At 37.2% G+C, this 23,078-nt stretch overlaps 3 non-coding genes across 3 annotated transcripts; 1 reads left to right on the top strand and 2 right to left on the bottom strand.

The window, feature by feature from the left end:
- Positions 1 to 9,100: 9,100 nt before the first annotated feature.
- Positions 9,101 to 9,173, bottom strand: TRNAF-GAA (transfer RNA phenylalanine (anticodon GAA)). Its single transcript has one exon. It is a non-coding gene; the product is annotated as a tRNA-Phe (tRNA).
- Positions 9,174 to 10,840: 1,667 nt separating this feature from the next.
- Positions 10,841 to 10,913, top strand: TRNAT-UGU (transfer RNA threonine (anticodon UGU)). The gene has a single exon. It is a non-coding gene; the product is annotated as a tRNA-Thr (tRNA).
- A 1,219-nt stretch (positions 10,914 to 12,132) lies between these two features.
- On the bottom strand, positions 12,133 to 12,219 carry TRNAS-GGA (transfer RNA serine (anticodon GGA)). The gene has a single exon. It is a non-coding gene; the product is annotated as a tRNA-Ser (tRNA).
- Positions 12,220 to 23,078: the final 10,859 nt, after the last annotated feature.

The raw sequence follows: 23,078 nt of genomic DNA, 5'->3' as shown, positions 1-23,078 counted from the left end.
CATTTTGAAAAAAAAAAAATGCTTCTTTTTTTACACACAGTTCGAGTCACTTGTTGACTCACGATTACGCCTGTTAAAAGTTTCAAACGTCCTCTTTTTTGAAATTGAAAGAGAGTCCTATAAAAAGGTCTAACTTCCAAACTATGTCTTTTTTCATTCATTCTCCTTTAGTTTTTTTCTCTATCTAGAAGTGGAATAGAATAACCCGGTTGAAGGGTAATGATCATACGTCTGTAATGCATTGTATGGCCCAGAATAGGTCCTATTCTTCTACCTTTTCCAGGTAGTCGATGGCTATTCACAGCTACCACCTTAACACCAAAGAAGAGTTCGACCCAATGCTTTATTTCTGTCTTAGTGAATCCCGATTCGACATTAAAAGTATATTGATTCTTTCCCAATAAACGAAGACTTTTTTCTGTAAATACTGCGTATTTGATTCCATTATCATTATCATATGATAATACTATATTTTATTATTTTATTATTTTATTTGTATTTCTTTATTGTATTATACCTTAATATATATATTCTAGATATATAGAATAGACGAATCTCAATTTGTCAAGTCTCATGATCATATCATGATCTATTTTTATTCGGCTCAATCTTTTTTTTCTAAAAAAGATTGAGCCGAGTTTAATTGCAATCAATTAGAAGAATAAAGAAGAATTACTGCATTTCATAACTGATTTTTTTCTCTTTTTATTTCGTTTCTTTTTTATTTATACCTTCTTTATCTTTAGTTTTATCTAGTTAATCAATAGTATCTACCGGCTCGAACTCGAATTTGATCGCCTTCCATACTTCACAAGCTGCGGCTAGTTCAGGACTCCATTTGCAAGCTGCTCGGATAATTTCATTACCTTCGCGAGCAAGATCGCGCCCTTCGTTACGAGCTTGTACACAGGCTTCTAAAGCCACTCGATTAGCTGCTGCACCAGGTGCATTTCCCCAAGGATGTCCTAAAGTTCCTCCACCAAATTGTAATACAGAATCGTCCCCAAAGATTTCGGTCAGAGCTGGCATATGCCAAACATGAATACCACCTGAAGCTACCGGTATAACACCTGGCATGGATACCCAGTCCTGAGTGAAAAAGATACCGCGAGCACGATCTTTTTCAATAAAATCATCGCGCAATAAATCAACAAAACCTAAAGTCATTTCGCGTTCCCCTTCTAACTTACCTACTACTGTACCGGAGTGGATATGATCTCCCCCAGACATACGCAATGCTTTAGCTAATACACGGAAATGCATACCATGATTTTTCTGTCTATCAATAACTGCATGCATTGCACGGTGAATGTGAAGAAGTAGGCCATTGTCGCGGCAATAATGAGCCAAAGTAGTATTTGCGGTGAATCCCCCAGTTAAGTAGTCATGCATTACAATAGGAACCCCTAATTCTCTTGCAAATACAGCTCTCTTAATCATTTCTTCACATGTACCCGCAGTCGCATTCAAGTAATGCCCCTTGATTTCACCGGTTTCGGCCTGTGATTTATAAATAGCTTCGGCACAAAAGACAAAACGGTCTCTCCAGCGCATAAATGGTTGTGAGTTTACGTTTTCATCATCTTTGGTAAAATCAAGTCCACCACGTAGACACTCATAACACGCTCTACCATAATTTTTTGCGGATAATCCCAATTTTGGTTTAATAGTACATCCCAATAAAGGACGACCGTACTTGTTCAACTTATCTCTTTCAACTTGGATACCATGAGGCGGGCCTTGGAAAGTTTTTGAATAAGTAGGGGGAATTCGTAGATCCTCCAAACGTAGAGCACGTAGGGCTTTGAAACCAAATACGTTACCTACAATGGAAGTAAACATGTTAGTAACGGAACCCTCTTCAAATAGGTCTAATGGATAAGCTACATAACAGATCCATTGGTTGTCTTCCCCAGCAACAGGCTCGATGTGATAGCATCGTCCTTTGTAACGATCAAGACTGGTAAGTCCATCAGTCCAAACAGTTGTCCATGTACCAGTAGAAGATTCGGCAGCTACTGCAGCCCCTGCTTCTTCGGGCGGAACCCCAGGCTGAGGACTTACTCGGAATGCTGCCAAGATATCAGTATCCTTAGTTTCATACTCTGGGGTGTAGTAAGTCAATTTATAATCTTTAACACCAGCTTGAAATCCAACACCTGCTTTAGTTTCTGTTTGTGGTGACATAAGTCCCTCCCTATAACTCTTGAATTAAGAATTCTCACAATAACAGGGTCTACTCGATGTTAATTAGGCGTAAATGAAACTTTAGCAAAAATCTCGTAAAACAAAAAGGATATTCAATTAATATAATATCAACTCATTAAAGAAAATTGAGGGCATGCTTAGGTTAATGAATATGTTTCATTCATATATAATGCGTACACCCTGTGTATGTTCTATCCTATAGGAATTCCAATATAGGAATTCGATAGGAATTGAGTTGTTGTTATGGTAAGTTAACACGGTTCGTTATTAAACCATGGATTTGATTTACCAAATCCATAATTATTGTATACTCTTTGATAGATATAGCGCAACCCAAATTAATTCCTAATCCTTATTTTACAAGTTCTTAATAGTTCTCTTTTCTTATTTTGAATGCAAATACCTAACTAAATACTAATAAAATTCTTTGTTGACAGCAATCTATGCTTCACAGTAGTATATATTTTGTATATCGAAGTCCTAGATAGGAAAGTAGAGTAGGCACAGATCCTCCACAAAAGGCAAAATGTATATGAAAAAAAAGATTGATTGAACTTTCCAATGGACTCATTCCATGAGTAAACGATTGAATGGGATTCGCTTGGGCAACGAAATCAAGTCCTGGTCCCCTTTTCTCTCTTATTGAATTAACTAATTCATTTCCTTTTTACTTTTGGATTTTTTTTGATTTGATTTGGCATTATTCAACAATAAAAAAAGAAAAATTTCGACAAATTCCTTTTTTTTAATTATGTGATAATTATGAGAACCAATCCTACTACTTCTCCTCCCGGGGTTTCCACAATTGAAGAAAAAAGTACAGGTCGTATCGATCAAATTATTGGACCCGTGCTGGATGTCACTTTTCCCCCAGGCAAGTTACCTTATATTTATAACGCTTTGGTAGTCCAGAGTAGAGACACTGCCGATAAGCAAATTAATGTGACTTGTGAGGTACAACAATTATTAGGAAATAATCGAGTTAGAGCTGTAGCTATGAGTGCTACGGACGGGTTGATGAGAGGAATGGAAGTGATTGACACGGGAGCTCCTCTCAGTGTTCCGGTCGGTGGAGCTACTCTCGGACGAATTTTCAACGTTCTTGGGGAGCCTGTTGACAATTTGGGTCCTGTAGATAGTAGTGCAACGTTCCCTATTCATAGATCTGCGCCTGCCTTTATCGAGTTAGATACGAAATTATCCATCTTTGAAACAGGTATTAAGGTCGTCGATCTTTTAGCTCCTTATCGACGTGGAGGAAAAATAGGACTATTTGGGGGGGCTGGAGTAGGTAAAACAGTACTGATCATGGAATTAATCAATAACATTGCTAAAGCTCATGGGGGCGTATCCGTATTCGGTGGAGTAGGGGAACGGACTCGTGAAGGAAATGATCTTTATATGGAAATGAAGGAATCCGGAGTAATTAATGAAAAAAATATTGAGGAATCAAAGGTAGCTCTAGTCTATGGCCAAATGAATGAACCACCGGGAGCTCGTATGAGAGTTGGTTTAACTGCCCTAACTATGGCGGAATATTTCCGAGATGTTAATAAGCAAGACGTGCTTTTATTTATCGATAATATCTTTCGTTTTGTTCAAGCAGGATCAGAGGTATCCGCTTTATTAGGGAGAATGCCCTCCGCAGTGGGTTATCAACCTACTCTTAGTACAGAAATGGGTTCTTTGCAAGAAAGAATTGCTTCTACTAAAAAGGGATCTATAACTTCGATTCAAGCAGTTTATGTACCTGCAGACGATTTGACCGACCCTGCCCCTGCCACAACATTTGCACATTTGGATGCTACTACCGTACTTTCCAGAGGATTAGCTTCCAAGGGTATTTATCCACGAGTAGATCCTTTAGATTCAACCTCGACTATGTTACAGCCTCGGATCGTTGGCAACGAACATTATGAAACTGCGCAAAGAGTTAAGGAAACTTTACAACGTTACAAAGAACTTCAGGACATTATCGCAATTCTTGGCTTGGATGAATTATCGGAAGAGGATCGTTTAACTGTAGCAAGAGCAAGAAAAATTGAGCGTTTCTTATCACAACCGTTCTTTGTGGCAGAAGTTTTTACTGGTTCTCCAGGAAAGTATGTTGCTCTTGCGGAAACTATTAGGGGATTTCAACTAATCCTTTCCGGAGAATTAGACGGCCTACCTGAACAGGCTTTTTATTTGGTGGGTAACATCGATGAAGCTAGCACGAAAGCTATAACCTTAGAAGAGGAGAACAAATCGAAGAAATGAAATTAAATCTTTATGTACTGACTCCTAAGCGAATTATTTGGGATTGTGAAGTGAAAGAAATCATTTTATCCACTAATAGTGGCCAAATTGGCGTATTACCAAACCACGCCCCCATTAACACAGCAGTAGATATGGGTCCTTTGAGAATACGCCTCCTCAACGACCAATGGTTAACAGCGATTCTGTGGAGCGGTTTTGCGAGAATAGTTAATAATGAGATCATCATTTTAGGAAATGATGCGGAACTGGGTAGTGATATTGATCCGGAAGAAGCTCAAAAGGCACTTGAAATAGCCGAAGCTAACTTGAGTAAAGCTGAGGGTACGAAAGATTTGGTTGAAGCGAAGCTCGCTCTCAGACGAGCTAGGATACGAATCGAGGCTGTCAATTGGATTCCCCCATCCAATTGAAGACAATCCAGTGGTTTATAGTTGATACAAAGAAAAAGGGAAGAGGGGTAGAAAAAGTTATTAGATAGCGAAGCGAAGTAAGTCCAATGCTATCTAGTAATTTTTCTACCTACTTACCTACTATTGGATTTGAACCAATGACTCCCGCCGTATGAAAGCAATACTCTAACCACTGAGTTAAGTAGGCAATTTATCACCACAAAGGAAGACCCATTACTTCGATCGATTATATATTGAATCCCTTTTCTAAGCAATACCGCTCTGTTATTGGTCTGTTATATACTAAATACTAAACTAAATACTAAACAGATACAGATCAAAGGGGTATCCTCTGGCATTAGAAAATATTCATCTTGACAAGAAATTATCTATATGTTAAGATATCTCTGATAAGGGCTATAGCTCAGTTCGGTAGAGCAACTCGTTTACACGTGCGCCAATGCTTTTCAAAGGAGCTTATTATGCAATGAACATAATCGATCTTATTGCAAAATCAATGTCTTACTTCATAGATTCGAGAGAATAGGAGAACAGTAGCCTGACAAACAGTCGGTTCAGTCCGATTCAGGTGCCAATTCAGGTGCCTAATCAAATAGAACCCTTATGGATTTGCTAGTTGATAAGGTAAATATCCAGCCCACTAAATGCTAGGCGTAATGAGGATAAGGGCCTCCAAAAAACTTCTTTTCGTTCTATGAACTTTAAGGTGTATGAAGTCTCATAGTTAACTCTTGCAGTGGAACGATAGAGACTCCATTTCACTTAGGTTGATTTAATTTAGACCGGAGGCAGACCTAAGTCAAGGTAATCCTCCTTTGAAACACTTTGGTATTGCTCCTAGATAGATCATAATACAAAAAATCAATCAGAGCACAGGGAGCCATCTCATTATCTTTCCGTAAAGAAAAACTATGGTGGACTAACTGATCTTTAAATCAGTTTATGAAAGAGCCCAATGCAAAAAAATGCATGTTGGGTCTTTGAAACAGTTCAAATCATTTCGATAATAATCCGTTTGATCTGTTTTACCGAGAAGGTCTACGGTTCGAATCCGTATAGCCCTAATATGCCCTTTTTTAGATTTTAGGATCTCTATCCTATGTTTTCTTTAGTTTAGTATAGTTTTCATTTTCTCATTAGTATTTGTTTATAGACTGGATAGGCGCCTGCGACATAGAATAGAGATAAAAGCATTACCAAAGGCTCATTCATCGAAAATCAAAATCATACAGACAGGAAAAGAAAAACGAATTTCTATCAAATCAATAGAAGAAAGGATCCTTTCCCTGATTTGAATCCCGTCCTCCTTCAAATAGGATATCTCTAGACTTCCCTATAATAACTGCAATGATTTTATCCATTTTGCGAATTCCTACTTTGTTTTAAGTATATTTATTACTTTGTTTATAGATACATTATGTAAATTGATCAACTTTAAATAGAAAAAATAAAGTAAAGAGTAAATAAGAAAACAGAATATTCTGTCTCATAGTTCTGAAATAGAGTTCTTTATTTTTATTTTATAGTATTACTTCTCATTAATTATACTGCATAGATTAGTCCTACTATCTTAATTAGGTTCTAATTTAGTAGTATTCTCATTTTTATTTAATAGTCTCTTATTATTTTATTATTAAATATTAAATAAAGGATAGAGCTATTCTTTTTTCTAGAGATTCTAGAGAAAGCGAGACAAAGTGAAACGAGAAAGTTTTCTTTATATAAGAATTAGATCTACATACACCATATCTAAATAGAATGGAAATCCAAAAGAAAGGGAGTTGGGATTCCATTGGATGAATCTTTAAAGAAGATGCAGCACAGAGGAAACAAAGGCTAAACTTAAACTAAGCGCTTTTGTTTGAACAAAAAAGATTCTTGTTTCACCGAGGAAAAGAGAGAAGTTCTGGATAAATTGACAATGCTGAATTGAATTGACTAATTTAAGTTCCGCCTATTCCACATTAATGGGAGTACATTATGTTTCTGCTTCACGAATATGATATTTTTTGGACATTTCTAATAATAGCAAGCCTTATTCCTATTTTGGCATTTTCGATTTCAGGACTTTTAGCCCCGGTTAGTGAAGGACCAGAGAAGCTTTCTAGTTATGAATCGGGTATAGAACCCATGGGAGGGGCTTGGGTACAATTCCGAATACGCTATTATATGTTTGCGCTCGTTTTTGTTGTTTTTGATGTGGAAACCGTCTTTCTATACCCTTGGGCAATGAGTTTCGACGTATTGGGTGTATCCGTTTTTATCGAAGCTTTGATTTTCGTGCTTATCTTAGTTGTTGGTTTAGTTTATGCATGGCGAAAAGGAGCCTTGGAATGGTCTTAACTGAATATTTAGACAAAAAAAAAGAAGGAAAAGATTCTATTGAGACAGTTATGAATTTGATTGAGTTTCCCTTACTTGACCAAACAAGTTCCAATTCTGTTATTTCAACTACACCAAATGATCTTTCGAATTGGTCAAGACTCTCCAGTTTATGGCCCCTTCTATACGGTACCAGTTGTTGTTTCATTGAATTTGCTTCATTAATAGGCTCACGATTCGACTTTGATCGTTATGGATTGGTACCAAGATCAAGTCCTAGGCAAGCAGACCTAATTTTAACAGCCGGTACGGTAACAATGAAAATGGCTCCCTCTTTAGTGAGATTATACGAGCAAATGCCTGAACCAAAATACGTCATTGCTATGGGAGCCTGTACTATTACAGGGGGAATGTTCAGTACGGATTCCTATAGTACTGTTCGGGGAGTTGATAAGTTAATTCCTGTGGATGTCTACTTGCCGGGCTGCCCACCTAAACCGGAGGCAGTTATAGATGCCCTAACAAAACTTCGTAAGAAGATATCGCGAGAAATAGTTGAGGATCAAACTCTATCTCAAAATAAAAATAGATGTTTTACTACCAGTCACAAGCTTTATGTTAGGCGCAGTACTCATACAGGAACTTATGAGCAAGAATTGCTCTATCAATCACCATCTACATTAGATATATCTTCTGAAACTTTTTTCAAATCCAAAAGTTCAGTACCTTCCTACAAATTAGTGAATTAGGAGAGGGGCTCTTTTGTGTAGAAAAATAAAAAGCAGGGCAATCTTTCAAACTTGCATCCGAAATGTGAAATATTTATACAAAGAGGGAGAGATGAAGACAATGCAGCAGGGTTGGTTATCTAATTGGCTAGTCAAACATGAGGTGGTTCATAGATCTTTGGGCTTTGATCACCGAGGAATAGAGACTTTACAAATAAAAGCAGGGGATTGGGATTCCATTGCTGTCATTTTATATGTATATGGTTACAATTATTTACGCTCCCAATGTGCTTATGATGTAGCACCCGGTGGATCTTTAGCTAGCGTGTATCATCTTACGAGAATACAATATGGTATAGATAATCCAGAAGAAGTCTGCATAAAAGTCTTTGCCCAAAAGGATAATCCTAGAATTCCGTCTGTCTTCTGGATTTGGAGAAGTGCCGATTTTCAAGAACGCGAATCTTATGATATGGTGGGAATCTCTTATGATAATCATCCGCGCCTTAAACGTATCCTAATGCCTGAAAGTTGGATAGGCTGGCCCTTACGTAAGGATTATATAACCCCCAATTTTTATGAAATACAAGATGCTCATTGAATGATAAGAAATTCATGCTCACTTATACAACACAACTCCAGATTTTATTCAAGTCAAGGAATATTTTTAGGTTCTTTTCCTAGATGAAACGGAATACCTATTTATAATTAATTCCTAATTATACAAAAGCATTCCAGATAGACTGAGCAAAAAAAGGGTTTCATTTGGATTCCCCTATTTTGAAAATCGCATATTAATTTCCTTCATATGAACAGAAAAATAGGATGACTCAAAGAAGTTCTCTACCAGGAACTTTGTACCGCGCACATTACTTAGCACAACTAGGAAAATAAGATAAGATAAAGATAAGCAAGACTAAAAAAATATTCGTCGGAATAGCGGAATACAAAATTAAGAAACGCAAAAAAATAAAGGGGAATCTCACCCCCTTCTTTATCATAAAGAAAAGATATATTTTAAAACTTCTTTAAAAAGAAAAAGAAGTGCCTCTATATTTATATTATAGATTTATCCACTTAGATGAATAAATATTATTAATGAATATGTATCACAATCCATCTCGAGGTATTTGGATCAATACCTATTCGGTGGATCTTTTTTTTTTTTTTCTCTGCCAGGAACCAGATTTGAACTGGTGACACGAGGATTTTCAGTCCTCTGCTCTACCAACTGAGCTATCCTGACCTTTTCTTGTGCATCATCCTAGTAGAGTATTTGTATCTATGTCAATTAAAAGGACTAAAAATTAATTAAAGTATTTCAAATTTTAAATTTGAAAATGGGGGGGGTAGTCCTATGCATTGTGCATGGTTTACTTAAATAAAACTTAAAAATAGAGTGAATAACCAAGATTTCTTGCCGATACTCTAATAAAAAAGAAATCTATTCAATGAATAGGATAAGATCCATTGAGTTCTCTTCGCATTCCTTTGTGAAAGAGTAGAATGAGAAAGCTAATGAATCTTAAACCCATTGCATTGATAAAAAGAAAAAAAAGTGCATTGATAAAAAGAAAAAAAAAAAGAGGATAAATAATAATAATATAGTATAGTTAGGGAATAAAAGAGGATTTGGGGATAGAGGGACTTGAACCCTCACAACTTATAAAGTCGACGGATTTTCCTTTTACTAGAAATTTCATTGTTGTCAGTATTGACATGTAGAATGGGACTCTCTCTTTGTCCTCGTCCGATTAATCCACTTTTTTAAAGATCTCGAAAACTTTGAATTTTAATTGAAGAATTTGATTATTCAATATTCGATTGGAGTGGATTCACAATAATGAAAAAAAAAAATTATGATATGAGTTTTTTATTTCATAATCATTATCATTTCTAATTTCATTTTTAAAAAAGATAAAGAACCTATATTATAATTAGAATATAATATGAGTTCTGTGATTAATCGTTTGCTATGTCAGTATCTATACGTGTTTATTAAATGTATAAGGTATAAAACCCCTCTTTCTCTAATTTAGAACTAGAAGGAATTCCACTAACAACACAACGTAATTAACTCGATTCGTTAGAACAGCTTCCATTGAGTCTCTGCACCTATCCTTTTCCTTTGTATTCTAGTTCGAGAACCCCTTGTTTTCTCAAAACACGGATTTGGCTCAGGATTGCCCTTTTTTAATTCCAGGGTTTCTCTGAATTTGGAAGTTACCACTTAGCAGGTTTCCATACCAAGGCTCAATACAATCAAGTCCGTAGCGTCTACCGATTTCGCCATATCCCCATTTCCCTCTTCTTTGAGACCAGGATTCCTTGTGTAATTTCATCCATCTCTTAGTTTTTTTTTTGAATCATTGAGTTCATCACTCAACGTAGTCTAGCAGTTCAGTTCGACTCTATTTGAGAGACCTCGCTTGCTTATTGCAATTCAGAATTGAATTGATTCTATCCTTGATGTATTTGCAATTCAATCCGAATCAATATATCCAAAAGTTTTTATCTCCCCCACCTCCCGTCTTACTTTTTTATAGTATTCAAAATTATACTATAACGCTTGATATTTATTCTTTTTTTCTAATCAGAATTAGCAATTTTATTTACTCTGACTCTATGTTCCCCTTAGTGAAATATTAATCCTCAAATTATTAACAAATAATAAAGTCTATAATGATCGAATGAAAATACCAATAAATTCTATAATTTTATTTTTTAATATCCTATAGTTAAGCATATCAAGCTAACTTTATCTTTAAGAAGTTTTAGTATTTTTTTATTTTTATAAGTATAACTTCAAATTTAGAACTAGTTAATAGCTAAGATTAATAACTAATATCTGAGATTTTACGGATTTCCTATACTATACCTATTTCTATTTGTTACACTATTTCCGTTATGTAAGCCCACTTAGCTCAGAGGTTAGAGCATCGCATTTGTAATGCGAGGGTCATCGGTTCAAATCCGATAGTCGGCTTTTTTTTCTCTATCGATGTTCTACGAACAAGAATCTCTTTTTTTCCGAATTAAATGGAGAATCCAGGATCTTTTATGTTTTTTACCTTACAATTTTGCTAGATACAAAACAATAAAATAAATAATATATATACAAAAAAAAAAGATTTTGATGAAATTCCATTTTTTGGGGTACTTTAGTTGATTTTACTCTGTTTATCCTGTAGTTTAATTCAGTTTTAATTTCGATGTATTCTGTAATGTAAATACAATGAAATTAATTGTGTAAAATGAAATTTCAATAAAATAAAAAAAGGAGTCTTCATGTCCCGTTATCGAGGACCTCGTTTAAAAAAAATACGCCGTCTGGGAGCTTTACCAGGACTCACTAGAAAAACACCTAAATCCGGAAGTAATCTTAAAAAAAAATTCAATTCTGGGAAAAAGGAGCAATATCGTATTCGTCTTCAAGAAAAACAGAAATTGCGTTTTCATTATGGTCTGACAGAACGACAATTACTTAGATATGTACATATCGCTGGAAAAGCAAAAAGGTCAACAGGCCAGGTTTTACTACAATTACTTGAAATGCGTTTGGATAATATCCTTTTTCGATTGGGTATGGCTTCAACCATTCCTGGGGCCCGCCAATTAGTCAACCATAGACATATTTTAGTTAATGGTCGTATAGTCAATATACCAAGTTTTCGTTGCAAACCCCGAGATATTATTACTACGAAAGATAACCAAAGATCAAAAGGTCTGGTTCAAAATTATATTGCTTCATCGGACCCGGGGAAATTGCCAAAGCATTTGGCGATTGACACGTTGGAATATAAAGGACTAGTAAATAAAATCCTAGATAGGAAGTGGGTCGGTCTCAAAATAAATGAGTTGTTAGTTGTAGAATATTACTCTCGTCAGACTTGAACTTAACGAAAAAAGGAAAGGTTCATAGAATTTTCTTCCCCTTCCCCTTTCCCCGAACTAAATCGCCCTAAGACCATTACCATTAATTTGTATTTTCCCATCAACTAGCTAAAATTGATTAACCCTAGGATTAGGATCCTTTTTTCTTTTTTCCTCTATGTGTATTTTACATACCACAGTAATTTGCTATAGAGAATTTCTAATTTCTATTAAATCAAAATAAGATAATATAAGATATTATATTATTGCTGGAAAAAATTGTTATTTGATTTGATACATTGTGATCCTTAACGTTGATGAATTAAGAAAAACGGAAAGAGAGGGATTCGAACCCTCGGTAAACAAAAGTCTACATAGCAGTTCCAATGCTACGCCTTGAACCGCTCGGCCATCTCTCCTACATAACTTATTATGGAAAATAAACTGAGTGAATAGCGAGTTTTCTTATTCCTGCAGTACAGGTACAACCGCAACCACTCGGGGGTTCCATAGTTCTATTGGAAAAATTCCTTTTGATCTAAGTGGAAGGATACAGGATTTTTTACTAGAAATTGCGCTAATGGAAGAATTCTTCTTATTGCATAATAAAATAAAGAAACCTTAGAATTCCGTTTGCATAAGATACGCTACACCATACTATCGAAATCAAAAATAGGGTATGAGACAATTAATAACTTTGAAAACACGAAATAGTTGATAACATAAGTTGTTGTTCAGAAATAGGAAAGTGGAATGAAATCCAGTCTTAGTCAAATATTTCATATCTCTTCGTGTCCAAGCAGAAGGAAAAGGATACAATTTGAGCTGAGCGGAAAATCCATATCTCTTATCCATTTAAAGCATATGGATTTAGAGTAGAGCATATGGATCAATCTATTTATAATTATAAGAATCGAATGTGTTTGTTTTTATGTTATTTTGTGAAGGAATGAAAACAATTCTATATAGAATGGGTTGGGAATTATGCCTAGATCCCGTGGAAATGGAAATTTCATTGATAAGACCTCCTCATTGTAGCCAATATTTTATTGCGAATAATTCCGACAACCTCAGGAGGAAAAAAAGGATTTTACTTATTATAGAGATGGTGCGATTTGACTCTTTTTTTTGCTTTTTTTTAGCCCTACCTATACTCAGTCTTACGAAAAAGAGAGGGGGGTTGGCATAGAGAGAAACCAAATTTGTAAAGCAAACAAACCCACGCTTCGGAAGGTGAGGCGAACTAACATTCCTTCCGTCGTGTATCCTCGATTGATGCGGCTTCAGATACTTCAATTGTAGATTTGAGTATTGAGCGAAAGGTTACACCTACAGGATATGGTATGGTATGGATTACAGGCCATCTACTCTATAGTATCCGTAGGCAGCATAGGGGAGAAAAGCACTACACCTAGAAATAGGAATCAACAAGAGAAAAACTTTGTTAGAAATTACCCCTTTCCTGATCGGTATCAGGGCTGGAAGAATGGTTGGGATAACAAACAACCATCAGGTTTGTACTTTGGATACCCCTATAACCATCAAAGATCGTTGAAGTAGCTAATTCTCTAAATAGGAGGCGTTGAGAACAAAGAAATTATTGGAGCTATCGTTTTCCTCTAGCATTAATAGAATTCATTGGTGTTAAGAAAAACCTCTTGTGGGAAGGTTGGCCTAGAGATTTCTTGGAAAAATACCAGCCCTTTCGGTTCATAATGAGACGGGACTAATTCTATTTTGATTCTATAGATTATTTCGCTTAGTACTATTATGTACAGAAGGAGAGGAGCCGTATGAGATGAAAACCTCATGTACGGTTTTGGAACGGAGATTTTTTGAATAGAATGAACGACCGTAACGGATGTTGGCTCAATCCGAAGGAAATTATGCGGAAGCTTTGCAAAATTATTATGAAGCTACGCGACTAGAAATCGATCCCTATGATCGAAGTTATATACTCTATAACATAGGCCTTATACACACAAGCAATGGAGAGCATACAAAGGCTTTGGAATATTATTTCCGGGCACTAGAACGAAACCCCTTCTTACCGCAAGCTTTTAATATATGGCCGTGATCTGTCTATTACGTGCGACTATCTCCACTATAGAAAGAAAAAAAAAAAAGAGAGGATCAAATTTTCTAGTAAATACTAGAAAAAAAGGGCTTTCTACATAGGGATCGTAAAAACAACGATTTTTCCCTATCAGCTGTAGGAAGGAAGGACACTTCACGAGAATCAAAAAACGAAGAAAGTATGGCCTATACTACTACTCTATGGATAAAGTTTCTCAAATTGATAGAGAAAGCACCGTAAAGATCAATAGTGAGCGACTGGGTCGACAACTAAAAAAAACTGCTTACTTATCCCATGATATGGGGCAAAATTTAGGAATCCGCTTATGTAATAGAGCCGATCACTAAGGGATTAAGCAGCGGTGTAGTATCAGATCCCAAAGATAGGTAAGTTCTTTTTCTTTTTCTTATGGAAAAAAGTCTTTTTCAAGGATTCTATAGAGATTTCATATATGAAACCGGGATAGTTACCTCTCAGAAAATTTGAACGAAGGCTCTATATCTATCTATGCTTCATTCTTCTGAAGGTGGGAAAAAAGATCAAACTGATTATTGATAAAAATTAGGGTTTGAAACTAGGTAATTAATTTCTTCTGCTTAACCCAAGAACAAATTGGATCGATTTTTGATAAATCGAATTCAGTTAAGATAGGGAAATTCAGATAGCAATTTCTGAGCCGTATGAGGTAGGAAACTCTCAAGTACGGTTCTAAGGGAAGGAACTTCCTATTCCGACCGAGGAGAACAGGCATTCTACAGGGTGATTCGGAAATTGCGGAAGCTTGGTTTGATCAAGCTGCTGAATATTGGAAACAAGCTATAGCGCTTACTCGGGAAATTATATTGAAGCACAAGAACTGGTTGAAGATTACGAAGCGCTTTGAATTTGAATAAGACCATGCTCTTCTTTTTCATAAAATGGGATGTGGTTTGGTTGTTGATCCCATTAATCAAATAAATTAGGTCGTAAGATCGAATCAAGAATTTCATTATATCCATTTCTTATACCTTCTATTTTATATGATATTTCATAAGAATAAACCATAGGATAGGGTCTAGAATAGAAGTAATAAAGTGAATAAAAAGAGGGGGCAATCTAAATATTGCTAATATATTAGGACCATCTTATTAATAATTCTAATGAGTTATCTTGGAATTTAGAATCAAATAAAAACCCTATATTATGCTCAAGGAAAGTAGATATAGATAGGAGCTTATGCCCTCAAAAAAAATACACTAGTTTCTTAAATTAAAAATAAAAAAGATTTTTTCTTACGTCGAGAAATATTTGTTTTTCAAGATAAACAATGTCCGTTAGGCACCTAATCTTTATGTCATAATAGACCCGAACACTTGCCTCGGATTGACTTCAATATATAATTGCTCCAGTGAATAACTAAAAAAAAAATAGAAGGATGGGTAGATAGTAAAGAAAAGAACTAATCACAATATCTATCTTTCAAAATCTATCTTTCAAAATCTATCTTTCAAAATATATATCTTTCAAAGATTCACTAAAAAGACAGTTGGCGGGTCTCTTTGTATGTCTTGTCCGGAAAGAGGAGGACTTAATGATTATTCGTTCGCCGGAACCAGAAGTAAAAATTGTTGTGGATAGGATCCTGTAAAAACATCTTTGAGGAATGGGCCAGACCCGGCCATTTCTCAAGAACACTAGCTAAGGGCCCTGATACTACCACTTGGATCTGGAACCTACATGCTGATGCTCACGATTTCGATAGTTCATACTGGTGATTTGGAGGAGATTTCTCGAAAAGTCTTTAGTGCTCATTTCGGGCAACTTTCCATTATCTTTCTTTGGTTGAGTGGCATGTACTTTCATGGCGCCCGTTTTTCCAATTATGAAGCATGGCTAAGTGATCCTACTCACAATTGGACCCAGTGCTCAGGTAGTTTGGCCTATAGTAGGGCAAGAAATATTGAATGGTGATGTAGGCGGGGGTTTCCGAGGAATCCAAATAACCTCTGGTTTTTTTCAGCTTTGGCGAGCATCTGGAATAACTAGTGAATTACAACTCTATTGTACTGCAATTGGTGCATTGATTTTTGCAGCGTTAATGCTTTTTGCTGGTTGGTTCCATTATCACAAAGCCGCTCCCAAATTGGCCTGGTTCCAAGATGTAGAATCCATGTTGAATCACCACTTAGCGGGATTATTAGGACTTGGGTCTCTTTCTTGGGCGGGGCACCAAATTCATGTATCTTTTACAATTAACCAATTTCTTGACGCTGGGGTGGATCCTAAAGAGATACCACTTCTCATGAATTTATCTTGAATCGGGACCTTTTGGCTCAACTTTATCCTAGTTTTGCCGAAGGAGCAACCCTTTTTTCACTTTAAATTGGTCCAAATACGCAGAATTTCTGACTTTTCGCGGAGGACTAGATCAGTAACCGGTGGTCTCTGGCTGACCGATATTGCGCACCATCATTTAGCTATTGCTATTCTTTTCCTAATCGCAGGTCATATGTATAGGACCAATTGGGGTATTGGCCATGGACTTAAAGATATTTTGGAGGCTCACAAGGGCCCATTTACAGGACAAGGCATAAGGGTCTTTATGAAATCTTAACAACGTCATGGCATGCTCATTATCTCTTAACCTAGCTATGCTAGGCTCTACAACCATTGTTGTAGCTCATCATATGTATTCTATGCCTCCCTATCCATACCTAGCTACTGACTATGGTACACAACTTTCCTTGTTCACACACCACATGTGGATTGGGCGGATTTCTAATAGTCGGTGCTGCTGCACATGCAGCAATTTTTATGGTAAGAGACTATGATCCAACTACTCGATACAACGATCTATTAGATCGCGTCCTTAGACACCGCGATGCAATCATATCCCACCTTAACTGGGTATGTATATTTCTAGGTTTTCACAGTTTTGGCTTGTACATTCATAATGATACCATGAGTGCTTTAGGCGTCCACAAGATATGTTTTCGGATACTGCCATACATTACAACCTATCTTTGCTCAATGGGTACAAAATATCCATGCTACTGCGCTGGCTTAAACAGCTCCTGGTGCAACAACAAGTACTAGCTTAACGTGGGGAGGCGGCGAGTTAGTAGCAGTAGGTGCAAAGTGGCTTTGTTACCTATTCCATTAGGAACCGCAGATTTTTTAGTCCATCACATTCATGCATTTACCATACATGTGACTGTATTAATACTTTTGAAAGGTGTTTTATTTGCTCGGAGTTCCGTTTGATACCCGATAAAGCAAATCTAGGTTTTCGCTTTCCTTGCGATGGGCCTGCCGAGGGGGAACATGTCAAGTATCCGCTGGGATCATGTTTTCTTAGGTTTATTCTGGATGTACAATGCAATTTCGGTAGTCATTTCTCATTTCAGTTGGAAAATGCAGTCGGATGTTTGGGGTACTATAAGTGATCAAGGGGTGGTAACTCATATTACAGGGGGAAACTTTGCACAGAGTTCCATTACGATTAATGGGTGGCTTCAGAGATTTCTTGTGGGCACAGGCATCGCAAGTCATTCAGTCTTATGGTTCTTCATTATCTGCATATGGTCTTTTTTTCTTAGGTGCTCATTTTGTCTGGGCTTCAGTTTAATGTTTTTATTCAGCGGCCGTGGTTATTGGCAAGAACTCATTGAATCTATCGTTTGGGCTCATAACAAATTAAAAGTTGCTCCTGCTACTCAGCCTAGAGCCTTGAGCATTATACAAGGACGCGCTGTAGGAGTAACCCATTACTTCTGGGTGGAATTGCCACGACATGGGCATTCTTCTTAGCGAGAATTATTGCAGTAGGATAGTGGCTAGGAGGATTTGAAAGCATTATGGAATTAAGATTTCCCAGGTTTAGCCCAAGGCTTAGCTCAGGACCCCACTACTCGTCGTATTTGGTTTGGTATTGCTACCGCACATGATTTCGAAAGTCATGATGATATTACTGAAGAACGTCTTTATCAGAACATTTTTGCTTCTCACTTTGGGCAATTAGCAATAATCTTTCTATGGACGTCGGAAATCTGTTTCATGTAGCTTGGCAAGGAATTTTGAATCATGGATACAGGATCCTTTACACGTAAGACCTATTGCTCATGCGATTTGGGATCCTCATTTTGGTCAACCGCTGTGGAAGCCTTTACTCGAGGAGGTGCTGCTGGTCCAGTGAATATTGCTTATTCTGGAGTTTATCAGTGGTGGTATACAATAGGATTACGCACCAATGAGGATCTTTATACTGGAGCTCTTTTTCTATTATTTCTTTCTACGCTGTCCTTAATAGGGCGTTGGTTACATCTACAACCCAAATGGAAACCAAGCCTTTCGTGTTCAAAAAACGCGGAATCTGCTCTCAATCATCATTTGTCAGGACTTTTCGGGGTAAGTTCTTTGGCTTGGACAGGACATTTAGTTCATGTTGCTATTCCCGCATCCAGGGGGGAGTACGTTCGATGGAATAATTTCTTAGATGTATTACCCTATCCCAGGGGTTGGACCCCTTTTGACGGGTCAATGGAACTTTATGCCCAAAACCCTGATTCGAGTAATCATTTATTTGGTACCGCTCAAGGAGCGGAACTGCATTCTAACTCTTCTTGGGGGATTCCATCCACAAACACAAAGTTTGTGGCCTGACCGATATGGCTCACCATCATTTAGCTATTGCATTTATTTTTCTCATTGCGTCACATGTATCGAACTAACTTCGGAATTGGGCACAGTATTAAAGATCTTTTAGAGCGCATACTCCTCCGGGGGGTCGATTAGGGCGTGGGCATAAGGGCTTTATGACACAATCAACATTCGATTCATTTTCAGTTAGGTCTTGCTCTAGCTTCTTTAGGGGTTATTACTTCCTTAGTAGCTCAACATATGTACTCTTTACCTCCTTATGCATTCATAGCACAAGACTTTACTACTCAAGCTGCTTTATATACTCATCACCATATATTGCAGGGTTCATCATGACAGGGGCTTTTGCTCATGGAGCTATTTTTTTTCATTAGGGATTACAATCCGGAACAGAATGAGGATAATGTATTGGCAAGAATGTTAGACCATAAAGAAGCTATCATATCTCATTTAAGTTGGGCTAGCCTCTTTCTAGGATCTCATACCTTGGGCCTTTATGTTCATAACGACGTCATGCTTGCTTTTGGTACTCCAGAAAAGCAAATCTTGATCGAACCTATATTTGCCCAATGGATACAATCTGCTCATGGCAAGACGACATATGGGTTCGATATACTCTTATCTTCAAGAATGGCCCCGCTTTTCAATGCGGGTCGAAGCCTATGGTTGCCCGGATGGTTGAATGCTGTTAATGAGAATAGTAATTCGCTTTTCTTAACAATAGGACTGGGATTTCTTGGTTCATCATGCTATTGCTCTAGGTTTGCATACAACTACATTGATTTTAGTAAAGGCGCTTTAGATGCACGCGGTTCCAAATTAATGCCAGATAAAAAGGATTTTGGATATAGTTTCCTTGTGACGCCCAGGCGCGGCGGTACTTGTGATATTTCTGCTTGGGACGCATTTTTATTTGGCAGTTTTCTGGATGTTAAAATACCATTGGGTGGTTACTTTTTATTGGCATTGGAAACATATCACATTATGGCAGGGCAACGTTTCACAATTTTAATGAATCCTCCACTTATTTGATGGGATGGTTAAGAGATTACCTATGGTTAAACTCTTCACAACTTATCAATGGATTAATCCTTTTGGGATGAATAGTTTATCGGTATGGGCGTGGATGTTCTTATTTGGACATCTTGTTTGGGCTACTGGATTTATGTTCTTAATTTCCTGGCGGGGGTATTGGCAGGAATTAATTGAGACTTTAGCATGGGCTATGAACGCACACCTTTAGCTAATTTAATTCGCTGGAGAGATAAGCCGTGGCTCTTTCATTGTGCAAGCAAGATTGGTTGGATTAGCTCACTTTTCCGTGGGTTATATATCACTTATGCAGCTTTCTTGATTGCCTCAACATCAGGCAAGTTTGGTTAATTTAGTTTGTTTTTTTGTACTGTATCAGCACCTAGTTCATTACTCTTGATAGAGAGGGAGGATCTGCCTTTTTAGATTTTCTTTTTCTATTTATTTTTCATCTAGGATTAGAACCGTATATCTTGGTATAATAGCAACGACACTTATGGCAAAAAAAAGTTTGATTCAGAGGGAGAAGAAGCGGCAGAAATTAGAACAGAAATATCATTGATTCGTTCAATCTTTAAAAAAAAGATAAGAAGCAAAGTTTCTCCTTGAGTTTGAGTGAAAAAACGAAAATGCGAGCAAAAATTGCAATCCTACCGCGTAATAGTGCACCTACACGCTTCATCGACTGTTGTTTTTGACCGGAAGACTAGAGCTAACTATCGACATTTTGGCTATCCGGACACGTACTTCGAGGAAATGGTTTATGAATGTTTGTTACCGGGTGCAAAAAGATCAGTTGGTAAGGATAAATACCCTTTCGTATTTGTATGGATTTCTGGAATTGATAATCATAGAGGAGCCTCTTTACCATCTGTATAAATGGACTATTCTATTTGTATAGATATTGGTAGAGGGGCGTATCCAACCTCTTTTATCCACTAGTTACCCCTCTTAGTTTAAGAGTATAGAGCTAGTTTGGTAGCTCATAAGGCTCATAACCTTGGGGTTGCGGGTTCGCTTCCCACTACGCCTCATACTCCTTCTTTATGATATATGCCTGAATATAATATATACATCATGCATTTGTATCTGGATTTTTTGATTTCCTAAAAGAGTTTTGGTCAACAGTTTTTTTCGCGAAGAAGCAAAAAACAAAAGAAAGAAAATATGAAAGAACAAAGCGTCCTTGTCTAATGGATAGGACAGAGGTCTTCTAAACCTTTGGTATAGGTTCAAATCCTATTGGACGCAATCTTATTTCTATCTATCTTTAAATAACTATACTAAACTAAAAACAAAGACAAATACTTTTTTCGATGATTCACATGAAAAAAGCTTTCTCAACGATTCCTATTCTACTAACAAGAGTAGACATGCAAATTTATTTGTTACTGAAGAGAAAACCGTTCCAGCTGTTCCTGAATAGCTTCCTTCAAAAGGATTCCGCTTGCTCGGTGAATGTCTTGCTAGAGATATAATTTCTTGGAATTGAGGTTTAGTATCTTTTAGATGTTTACGTAACTCATCCAGAAATTTATTTACCTGTTCAATTTCTAACGAATCAAGATATCCTCTTGTTCGGTATAATAGTAGCTATCTGCTCTTCCTGCGAGAGGATTTGCCTGGGATTGTTAAGCAATTCCCTTAATCGTCGACCCTTGCATTGATTTGACTTGTTTTATCGAGACAGAGGCGAATTGTGCAAAGGCTTGTAACTCTGCGAATTGCGCTAGTTCCAATTTTGATTTGCCAGCTACTTGTTTCACTGGCTTTAATTTGACCGCGGGATCCTACTCTGGAAACAGAAATACCCACATTAATAGCGGGTCGAATTCCGGCATTGAATAGATAGACGCAATAGAATATTCCTCTGTATCATTACTGAATATTTGTCCATCTGTAATGGAGATTACATTAGTAGGAATATAGGCGGAAACGTCTCCAGATTGAGTCTCAACTATTGGTAAAGCGGTCATACTTCCTTCGCCTAAAAGAGAATTTAATTTAGCGGCTCTTTCTAAAAGGCGTGAATGCAAATAAAAAACATCCCCTGGATAAGCCTCACGTCCGGGAGGTCTTCTTAATAGAAGGGACATTTGGCGATAAGCTTGTGCCTGTTTGGAGAGATCATCATAAATTATTAAAGTATGCCGTTCGCGGTACATAAAATACTCAGCCAGGGCTGCTCCCGTATAAGGAGCGAGGTATTGTAATGTAGCAGGTGAATCCGCCATTTCAGCTACTACAATAGTGTATTCCATGGCCCCCTCCTCATGGAAAGTAGTTACTACTTGAGCTACGGAGGATGCTCTTTGACCGATAGCTACATAAACACATATTACACCTTGCCCTTTTTGATTGAGAATTGTATCTGTGGCTACTGCTGTTTTGCCAGTCTGTCTGTCCCCAATAATTAACTCTCGCTGACCGCGCCCTATAGGGATCATCGAATCGATAGCAATAAGCCCTGTTTGAAGAGGTTCGTATACGGAACGCCTGGAAATTATACTTGGAGCAGGAGATTCAATTAAGCGAGATTCGGAAGCTATAATTTCGCCTTTCCCATCAATAGGTTTAGCCAGAGCATTTACAACACGACCCAAGTAAGCCTCACTCACGGGTATCTGAGCAATTCTTCCTGTTGCTTTTACAAAACTTCCCTCTTGTATCATCAACCCATCGCCCATTAATACAATCCCAACATTTTTGGATTCCAAATTCAGAGCAATACCCCTAGTACCTTCTGCAAATTCGACTAATTCACCTGACATTATTTCACCAAGACCTATAATACGAGCAATCCCATCCCCCACTTGAACTACGCGACCTATATTCTCAATCCCTACTTTCCTATTATATTGTTCAATACGTTCGCGGAGAATTTTATGAATTTCGTCGACTCGAAGGGTTGCCATTAGTGTTTCTTGACTCTTTTTTCGGAAGCAAGGGGAAAAATAATGCCTAAATTCTAAACGAAAGTAGAAGTTCAAGGCCTAATTAATTTAATTATTTCTTCCATTCCAGGGACCCGAGAATGCCAATATTAGCACGAATCGTACGGAAATGTAACTCGGTATTCAAACAACTATTCAGAGTTCCTAGAGCTCCTTGTACGGCCTGTTGGAAAACCCGCTGTCGGACCTGATTCATTGCCCTTTGTTTTTCAAAATAAAGGGTTTCGTTTTTAGACTTTTCCAATTGTTCCAAACTAATAGAAGTAGCATTAATCAAATTTGCTTTTTCTCGTTCTATCTCAGAGTATCCATTCATTCGATACTCATCCGCTTCTAGTTCGACTTTCTGTAATCGAATCCGAGCTTTTTCGAGTTGCTCAATGGTCCCTCTACGCAATTCTTCTGAATTTCGAATAGTACTCAAGATCCTCTGTTTTCGATTATCTAATAAATCTTTTAATGAAAGTAGATTATTTTGTAAGTTTACAACTTTTATGATCTCTTCCCGAACCAAACATGAATCTTTCGATTCATTTGGCTCTCACGCTCCTTTTTTTTTTTCTATAGCTATTTCCAT

This window comes from Triticum urartu, unplaced genomic scaffold, assembly GCF_056163025.1.
Source record: "Triticum urartu cultivar PI428250 unplaced genomic scaffold, HENAU_Tu73 scaffold2, whole genome shotgun sequence".
Taxonomy (NCBI): domain Eukaryota; kingdom Viridiplantae; phylum Streptophyta; class Magnoliopsida; order Poales; family Poaceae; genus Triticum; species Triticum urartu.
The sequence above is the reverse complement of the archived record's forward strand: the minus strand, read 5'-3'. Positions and strand labels throughout refer to the sequence as shown.